General features: G+C 40.9%; 1 protein-coding gene across 4 annotated transcripts in view; it reads left to right on the top strand.

Annotated features, from left to right (window-relative positions):
• Positions 1–9639, top strand: part of inpp4b (inositol polyphosphate-4-phosphatase type II B) — a 134100-nt gene that overhangs the window by 30071 nt on the left and 94390 nt on the right. The gene's annotated exons all lie outside the window — the stretch shown is intronic.

Here is a 9639-nt window from a genome sequence, read left to right as displayed (position 1 = left end):
ACACACACACACACACACACACACACACACACACACACACACACACACACACACACACACACACAGAAAATTGGATAGAGGTTGCATGAGAGGAGTCCCAAAGCATGGGAAGGATGAGGTATTGTTGGATCTTTTTTTTTCTGTGGGTCCCCTGCTTGACTTTTCATACCAGTTCAAATGTAATTTTCACAATTTCCCAGGAGGAAAGAACACTGTTCACAATGTTCAAAGTACACGCTGTTTTTCTGAAATCAAATTAGACCATTCCCAGTTCACTTTCTGTACGGATTAGGGATGAATTTGGACAGGAGTCTGACACTTATTTCTTTCTTGCACTGTTTTACATTGTGATGTCTTTAAGTTTTAAAGCCCTACCTATAAAATTTGGATACTTTTATGTCATCATCCAATTTATTTTGATATAATGCATATACACGTACAGTGGCTTCAGAAAGTTTTCAGACCTTCACTTTTTACACACTTTCTTGGATAGTAGATTCAATTGTAAATGGATAAAATTGCTATTTGTTCCTCCTATAAGACAAAGTGACTAAATGAAATGTAAATTGGGTTTTGTTTTATTTTATTAAAAATCAAAAGCTAAAATCTGTCATTCACAAAAGTATTCACACCCTCAATTCAGTACTTTGTAGAAGCCTCTTTGGCAACAATTACAGTTTCAAACCTTCCTGGGTAAGTCTCTAAAAGATTTGCACACCTGGATTAGGCAGTTTATCCCATTCTTCCGGGAAGATCCTCCCAAGCTCCGTCGGACTGGATGGGAAGTGACTGAACTGCCATTTTCAGGTTTCTCCACAAATTCTCTATAGGGTTTAAGTTGACTGGGCCACTCCAGTGCTGTCTTGGCTGTTGTCTTACTGTCATTGTTGTGCTGAAAGGTGAACCATTGCCCCAGTCTCTGGTCACATGGTGCAGGTTTTCTTTTTCTTTGGCTTCATTCATGATTCCCTCAATTCTGACCACTCTCTCCTTAAATGTTGTTTGGCAAACTCCAGCATGCTGTCATATGCCTTTTACTCAGAGTGGATTCTGTCTAGCCACTCTACCATACAGACCTGATTGATGGAGTACTGCTGAGATGGTCGCCCTCCTGGCAGGTTCCCTCATCTCTGCAGAGGACCTCTGAAGCTCTGTCGGAGTCACTGTTGGGTTCCTGGTTCACCTCCCTGACCAAGATCATTTTTGCTTGGAGCGCTGTGGCACTCCAAACCTGGAAAACCAGGAAAATGATGGCCTCACTCCAGTTGTTTGTACGCTGGAAGCATTTTATTATCAGTGTGCAAATACACAAAATGCATAGGATGTACATCAAGATCCTGAAGGGGAGGTTATTACAGTTCTCTACTGATCTGAATTACCACCACTTTCACCTAATGTGTTGTAAGGAAAAATAAAAGTCACAACCGGCAAGGTCAGTTTTCTGCTAGCCTACAAACTTCAGCCAAGTTCTGTCTTAGCTGGCATTTGTACGCCACATCTGCTCTGCTAGCACAGGGAACTGCCATATATTAACCAGCAACATTGTAAATATCTCAGCCCTCAGAGATTAGCAACCCAATTATAAACTTGTATTTTACAACACATAATGTGCCACCATTAAGTGTTGTTATTTTGAATTTCACGTCACATACAAAAAAAAAATAGCTTAAACATTATATATTTAATATATTTCTAAGATACTCTTCTTTGTTACCAGCATATAGCACACCATAAATGACAAAAGAAAAACAAAAACTATTTTGCCAGCTCAGTGTGTTTTTAATTTGAATATTCTCTTGGAAAACATGATTTTAGAGGGACAGTACTGACATAAGCCAGCCCACTATTTTTTTTATCACCAGTTGTGGTCTGGCACGTATATAGATGAGGAATATGTCATTTTATGTAGGCTGTAAAAATAGAGGGTTTATTAATGTCCTTCACTTAAATATCTCTTTCCATTGAGCTGCCTTCAAGAGCCTGTTTGAAAAACTCACTTTCATGAAGTTGAAATGAATTACCATTATAATCATTTATCATATCATACATGTTTTCCATTGTGTGTTTTGAATTATGAAACTAATTGCTAGATTTTTCAGGAATGTAAGTGAATTCAGATTTGATAAAATAGCTCTTGTACAGAAATGTATTTGACATTATACAGTTGTGCCAGCTTTCAGTCACTCGATACTGTAGATAATGTTGCATTGTTGTGATTATTGCTGATTCTTTTATTTTGCTGTCTACCTGATTTGAGGACTGTTTGACTGGCAGATATTAGCCACATCTCAGGAGGCAGTTTGAGCAGCCACTGTTCCATGGTGAATTGTTGCTCCAATTATGAACTGCTGAAGTATGGAGAATCCCAGCCTCAGTTAATCCTGCCCTGTCAATAATCATGATGTGTAAAAAGAGGTGACTTGACATATTTTTGGCATAGTTCCTTGCTTTTAGCTGGATGAGTGTCAATGTGTTGGGAATTTTCTGTAAGTGCACAGAAATAGACAGGGGGAGAGAAATGGAAGCAGACAGGGAGACAGAGCAGACAGAGAGAGAGAGAGAGCTACAGGACACACACACACACACACACACACACACACACACACACACACACACACACACACACACACACACACAAACTTTTACAAGAACCAATCTCAGAGATATCCAAGAAAGGTCTTGGTAGTGATTGGGTGAGCAGTGATAACCTATGAGAGTAACAGTCCTCAGATAAGGACTGTCTCTTGTCTGATGGCCACTTTGCTTCCCTCACCATCATTGTGGCAATGTCAGCCAATGTCAAAAGTGCAGAAAAGTACTGCTGTTCAAGTCAGCAATACTAAAATTACTCAAACTAGTGACCCCTCCCTCTTTCTTGCTCGCTCGCTTGCTGGCACTCTTGCCAAGCAGAAAATTGAAGATAGTTTAATAGTAGTGATACTTTGGCGATGTGCAGTATAAAACCATTTTGCTGTATTTAAGTGTTAGGTCTCCTGCTTTAATGGATGCATGCCATGCCAATGGATGCATACTTTCTTGTCCAATTAGTGTTGTGTCAACACAACACATTAAAATGTCAAAAGGATAACAGGATGCCCTTCCTTATTAAATTAAGGCTGTTCTTGTTTTTATTTTCTCTCAGATATATTGTATCTAGAGCCTCCTCTAGGATTATCTCATCGTCTTTAGTCATCTCAGAGCAGTGTTATACTTTTCATCCTTGTAACATTAATGGTTGACACCTTAATTTCACCATTATTTCATAAAAAGTATCATAAAACATGCATTGTTTGTTTTAACTGTTACTCATTCAGGTTGGTCAATGAAAGCAGATCTTTTTTTCAGTGATGTCCTGTTTACAGTAAAACAGTTGCACACCTCCACACAGAGAAGCCTCCCATAGTAAATTGTTATTGGACTGCACCTATTTAATGCTTTTCTATCTTAAAGCTACAATATGTAACTCCTACAAATCAAAGTAGTACACTGTCTCAGCTAAACCAGGAACCGGGAGCTTGCTAACCTGTGAGTCAGCCATTGCTACATCTTACAGCAGCTTACACCAGCTTGAAGCCGCAGTGAAAATAGGAGTCGAGGACCAGAAGCACGTTCACATATTGACTGACAACCGTGAGCTCCCACCCCTGACTTTGGCCTTCTCTGACTGGTTAGAAGGGCAAGGCTCTTGGAAACCTTAGAGGGGAATATGTCTGCACTGCTGCAAGGCTGATCAATGAGTCTGGGTCAGAGACAGGACTAACAAGCTTTGACAGCAGCTGTATACATTAAGATATTTTTGGAGCATATTTTAACGAAAAACACATACTGTAGCTTTAATCGACAAATAACCCTTCAATTCACCTCTCATTCACCCAACTTTTGTTTTTACTTTCTTGATCAAAAGGATTGAACCTCCAGCTCTACAATTAATGGATGACCTGCTCTGCCTCCTGGGCCACAGTTTCCCACGAGTCGCTTCATTGGTGTAATTGGGGGACAAGGGTCTTGCCAAGGGTACCGCAGTGGTGACACTGAGAGAGGGGAGAGACACTGCTCTTTTCATTTTCCCAGCTTTATCCCTGGGTTCAGGGATCAAACCAGTGATGGTAGAGGTCCCTGATCTATAAATGAATCAGAGATTTGTGAAAGCAACAGTGAAAAGTTAACAGCAATGTGACTTCAGCCTGTCACAACAGAGGTGAGTGAGGTCTGTGGTCGGTGACAGATCTTTACATTTGTCAATCATAGCAATAGCAAGTGAGTCTCACACATGGGGACAACTTTGAGAATTTCAGGGGTAGCTACAGGCATCACTTACTGTATATGGGTGTGTATGAGAAATTCTTGGCTTTCAGCACACAGCTATGATGTGTACTAATGCCCTCGCTTTCGCCAGTGAAAAGTGCTGTAGTTTCAGTAATTATAATATGATATACTGTACGCAGAAGTTCCCACTTTCACCACTCTCACATTCTGCCCATTCCAACTGGCCATAAATTATGCTCATTTGTGTGAATTTAATTTCACATTCCACCCAGGCAGGGAACAAAAAAATGCATTTGATGGATTGCACAATTACGCTTCTGTGAACCTCGACTGGCCTCTCCAAACCCAGGAAGGGCCTCTCTTTTATCTGCCCAGTACCCATCAGGCATCGCAGAGTGCCTTTGGAATTCCTCTTTGGTGAATTCTCCATGAATTTAAGTTATTTTTCTAAGTTTAAAATTTCAGTGCTATGGCAGCCTTGCTAATTATTCACTTGATTATTAAGCCTCTGATTTTGTTTTTAACACTGCTCCCATTACTGTCGCCTGGCTTCAACATTTATATGCCCCATTACAAGCAGAGTGAGAGGATAAAACATCAGGCAAGAAAAGAGAGGGCACCCCTCTTTTGTCCTGTATTATAGTTGGTGAAACTTTCATTTATGCAGAAATAAAACACCTCTGGTTGATTTCAGTTCTGGAGCTACATTAAGTGAATTGGAAAGTGCTTATTACTGGTGGGAAAATGTATAGTGGTGAAGTCTGTCTTATTTGTAGACACAGCCTACAAATCAAGCTCATCATTAAAGAATCTGTGGCAGCTTTTAATATTATGGATGCAGAATATATACTTTATGGCAAGCCTCCAAAACCTGAATGGGATTTGCCTTTCATGAGACAGATACATTTGACATAGTAATGAATTAAAGTGCTTCTTTGCCACGTACTGTACAGATAGTGTGAGATTGTCCTCAAAGCTTTGAAAGCACTGCTCCTTCTGCCTTTTCTTATTAAAAAGAAAATCCTGTTAACTTTAGCACACTTGTAAAAGTGCTGGAGCCAGACAGATGACAATTGAGGGGGGAATAAATGGTGCCTGACCCTAGAGAATAGAAAGTTTAAACACTTTAAAGCATTTTTATTGACAACTGAGCACTCACTCTGCCATGTCAGGTTAACACTACATATGTCTCGCATGGCATGTGAAAAGCCCCACGGACAGGCTGTTAACAGTGCAACATGTCACACTAGAGTGATGTGTTAGAAAACATTTCAGGCTCTTTCCAAAGCCCAGCCTTCTGAAGTGCTTTCTCCCTCTAATAATATCATTTTCATTGGCTGACAATACCTCAAACCCCTGTTTACTGTACTTAGGAAGGCACCAGATAATTGCTTTGTTTTCCCACATTGTTCACCCCACTGTGTTGACATGCGCTTCAATAAAGTGACTTATGGTGCCAATGAATATTTAACAATTGTTGGAAATTAAGTGCACTCTAGGTTTTGTTGTGAGGGTGTATGCATTCAGTCGTGAAAATAGTAGTTGGAATAGTGCATGCTCATTAAGAGCAACCATCCAAGTCTAAGCAGAGAAGCTAATTACTTATAAAAACCTGCTGAGCAGATGTCTGGTGCTGTTGAGGAGACGCCCTTTCTTCCTAGGGTAAAGCCACAAGTTAACACAAGTGATGGTCTATTTATATACAAGTATTACAGGGAAGACTTACTGGAGACAGTGAGTTCAGTGCCAATGAATTGTATTCTGAGGTATTATGAAGTGTATTCTCATTGCTATTTAGACTGGTGCATTTTGTAAGACTGGAGAAATGACACCGCATTTACATATGGTTTGGACAAAAACTTGCATGTGTGGAAAGTGATGATGTAACTTGCAAATGCATAAAAACATGTCACAAGAACATGCATAAGTGTCCAATTTTAGTATAGCCTATATATGTTCACATGAATACTTATTAAAACTTAAAAGCTCTGTCATATCCATATGCACACTTTATGTTAAGCTAAGCTACCCGTCTGCTGGCTTCAGCTGCATATTCACACACACACATATATATAATTTACTTATTTATTTTGCAGACGTGTAGGGAAAATTTACCTCAGTTAGGGAAAATAATGTGTTGATCAGAATTATCAGAAGATTTTTCCACCAGTGATATACTGTTTCTGTGCGTGATCAGTCCAGAGCGTCTGTAACTCCGGTCCAGGTTGGGTGTTCTGGTCAGAGCAGCAAATGCATTCACAGCTAATTTAATGCTGAGAGAACGAAACAAAGTCTCAAAGCTGAGGTGAATATTTGGGGGATTCCTGGACTACATCACACTTCAGATATGTTTGTATGAAGGCCATCAGACAGAAAAGGTTATGTATCTCACATAATCTGTTACTGTGCATGCAACTCAGTGTGTTCTATCAGCATGCAGCTGACATACATACAAATGGAGAGCGGCAAATTGCCTTATCAAGCACCAGGTGACCACTTGATGCTGATGTGCACCTTTCCTGAAAACCTCCCCTTTGTTGTAACCTCTCCCAAACCCTTCCCTGTATCATCCTACTCCAATCTCCTCAAGGTGGGATTTGTCTGGATCAATTTCATAATGCATTATTCATTTGAGAATTTAATCAAATATCTCCTCCACCAATCAGCCCAACCCACACCTCCCCTAACCCTCCCGTACCGCTCTACCCATCATATTGGTGATTGTTAGTGTCACCTGCAATAGCAGATTATCAGACAAATGAATTACTGGGTCACAGGTGAATTAGACGCTTGGCTGACTAATCTTTTTTTCTCTGGGAAAAGTAGCTTAGTGTAAGTTAGTTTTTTTTTTTTTTCCTTTTTTTTGAGAGCAAGAAGAGAGGGTGAGAGGGGAAGAGAGAAAAAGTGCTTGAGAAAATCCCCTTTCTGCCTGGCTTCCTGCGGGTTTCTGCAGTGTAATGGTTTCCTTTGAGAGAGACACTGGTGGAAAGTGCTGATGCTTGTTGGCTCTGTGTGTGTGTGTGTATGTGTGTGTGTGTGTGTGTAGACAGCTATTTTCCATGCCTAACTGAACCACTGATGAGCCTGCCAGCCAGACCAGGGTCTTGTACAGTGTGTGACTTTTTGTGTGTCTGCACGTGCCTGTGTCTGAGAGTGGATGCAATTAAAACCCTGCAGTTGGTCAGTTGAATAGATGTAAAACAGCATTATATGACAGTAACTCATAACTTCCCTGTCCGAGCATCACTGTGTGCAAACATTAAAGGATACTGCCACATGTACAGCAGTCTGCCTTCTAAGTTAGTTGATGGAGACACATTGCTTTTCTCCTCCTCCCCTCACCCGGGAGGACTGAAAAGCAAATGAGTGTGGGGCAGAAGGGTTCTTGTTGCTGCTTTGTTGTTCCGTTCTGTTAGCGCAGATGGAATTATATGATAATCAGAAATCAGCCAACATTGTTTCCCCTCTACAGACCCAAAGAGGGTGGGAAGCCATTAACCACCTCAAAGAGGCATTTCTTTTCCCTCCCCAGGAAATACAAATTTATTTGTTTTGATCTTATCTTTTTTTTTTGAAGAATCTTATGTGCTATTCATGAGTGTACACAACAAAAAAAAAAAAAACCCAGTCTCTAAATCTATTCATCTGCTATCTCACACTCACCAAAGACAAATTCTACGTTCACATAAGCAGTATATTTAGTTCAAAAGGCTCTTTTGCCTCTTTTGCTGGTGTTGTTCCACATCAGCTGGCAAATATGTCATTTAGGCAACTAATATGACTGGTGTGCTAAGGAACAAAAATAGCTGGCAGCTGTTGCACTTCTCCCACTCTTTCCTGCATATTGTTGTTTAATACATCAAGGTGGGCCGAGCCGTCTGAAATTGCAGTTTCTATATGGACTGAGCTTTATGTTGTCCCATGGGGACAGGAAGGGGCAGGGGAGCTTGTTCTGAAACTCCTACACAGTTAGAGCCAGTGTGCTACCAGAACTCTTAAGCTACAGTTTGTGACACACACCCACACACAAGGACATACACAGACGAACTCACACTTGACACTGGGTAGAGCAGTTCTCAGGTCATTATTTAAATGATGTCAAAGATAGTGCAACGATCACACATTTTAAAACATAACACAGGAAAACATGCACAGTCACACAGAGATCACATACGGCTCTCATTATCTTCTAATAGAGGCTTATTCTATATAGTATTTATGTACAGTGAAAATGGAGAATAATATGATAGCACTGCCAGTCTATTAGAGAGATATTGCCAGAAGAACTGTCCACCCACACAAAGCTTTGACCCCCATCTGCTCCATCTCCAACTCGAAATGCATTGCAGTGAAATCTACACAATAATCTCACACACTGATAAATGCTCCCAGGTACAGTGTTTGCATCTTGGCCTCAAGCTAGAGCTTTTTGTGTTCCTGCATGTATGTTCAGCGAGGATGCAGCACGCCTCAGATTCGACTGTACAGTGAAGTCATTGAGGAGCAGCCTCTCTACATCTTACGGGGCATCAATCCCTGTCTGTCTGCCTGTCTAGGCTGTTAACCACCTCTGGGCTGCACCATTGATCTCCGTAATTGTCTCCAACTCTTCAAAGGGAGCTGAGAGTTGGTTTGATCCGAGCTGTTTACTTTCACAGCCCCTATAGCCTGGCTCTCTGAAGAAGAGAGCTATCAACCACTTCAGGCATGAGCTAGCATATTATAGTACTATTACTGTGTGTGTGTGTGTGTGTGTGTGTGTGTGTGTGTGTGTGTGTGTGCGTGCGTGCGTGTGTGTGCGCGAGCGCGCATGTACGAGAAAGAAAAGGAAGTAGAGAGAGCAACCCAGCGTAGCCTTATAGGCCTCGGGGTGAGCTGACAGCTTCTTGCTGTGACAAAGACAGGGAATTGTAACCTGCACATGGCCTGTTATCTATCCATGGCTATGTAAGGAAATTATTACACAAAAAAACCTTATGTTATGCACAAAATTACAGGCTTCTTTCAGCAATCATTTGTCTGAGATATGTTTTTTCTTGATGCCAGACACCAAAAAACTTGATAGTAATGCCACGGCCAAGATAAAAAAGATGATATGACAGGATGTAAAGCTTAGCAACATGTTTTGTGGGTGATAAAATGATAAAGTGCATCCTTTCTCCACTCTGTGTGCAACTTCATTTCACTGCTGCATTTGTGGGCTGCTACCACAGAGTCAGAGAAGGGGAAGCTGTTAACCACAACCTCCGTCAGGCCTAGCTGATAACAGCTCTCAGTAAGTAGCTGATAATAAACACTTGAATATGGTAAGTGTATGATCTGCCTCTTCTTCAAACAGAGACAAAAAAAGGTCTGTTAAATTGCAATTCTATC

This window comes from Seriola lalandi, unplaced genomic scaffold (genome assembly GCF_002814215.2).
Source record: "Seriola lalandi dorsalis isolate HSWRI2012SDOR001 ecotype SW California unplaced genomic scaffold, Sedor1 jcf7180002054234, whole genome shotgun sequence".
Taxonomy (NCBI): domain Eukaryota; kingdom Metazoa; phylum Chordata; class Actinopteri; order Carangiformes; family Carangidae; genus Seriola; species Seriola lalandi.
The sequence above is the reverse complement of the archived record's forward strand: the minus strand, read 5'-3'. Positions and strand labels throughout refer to the sequence as shown.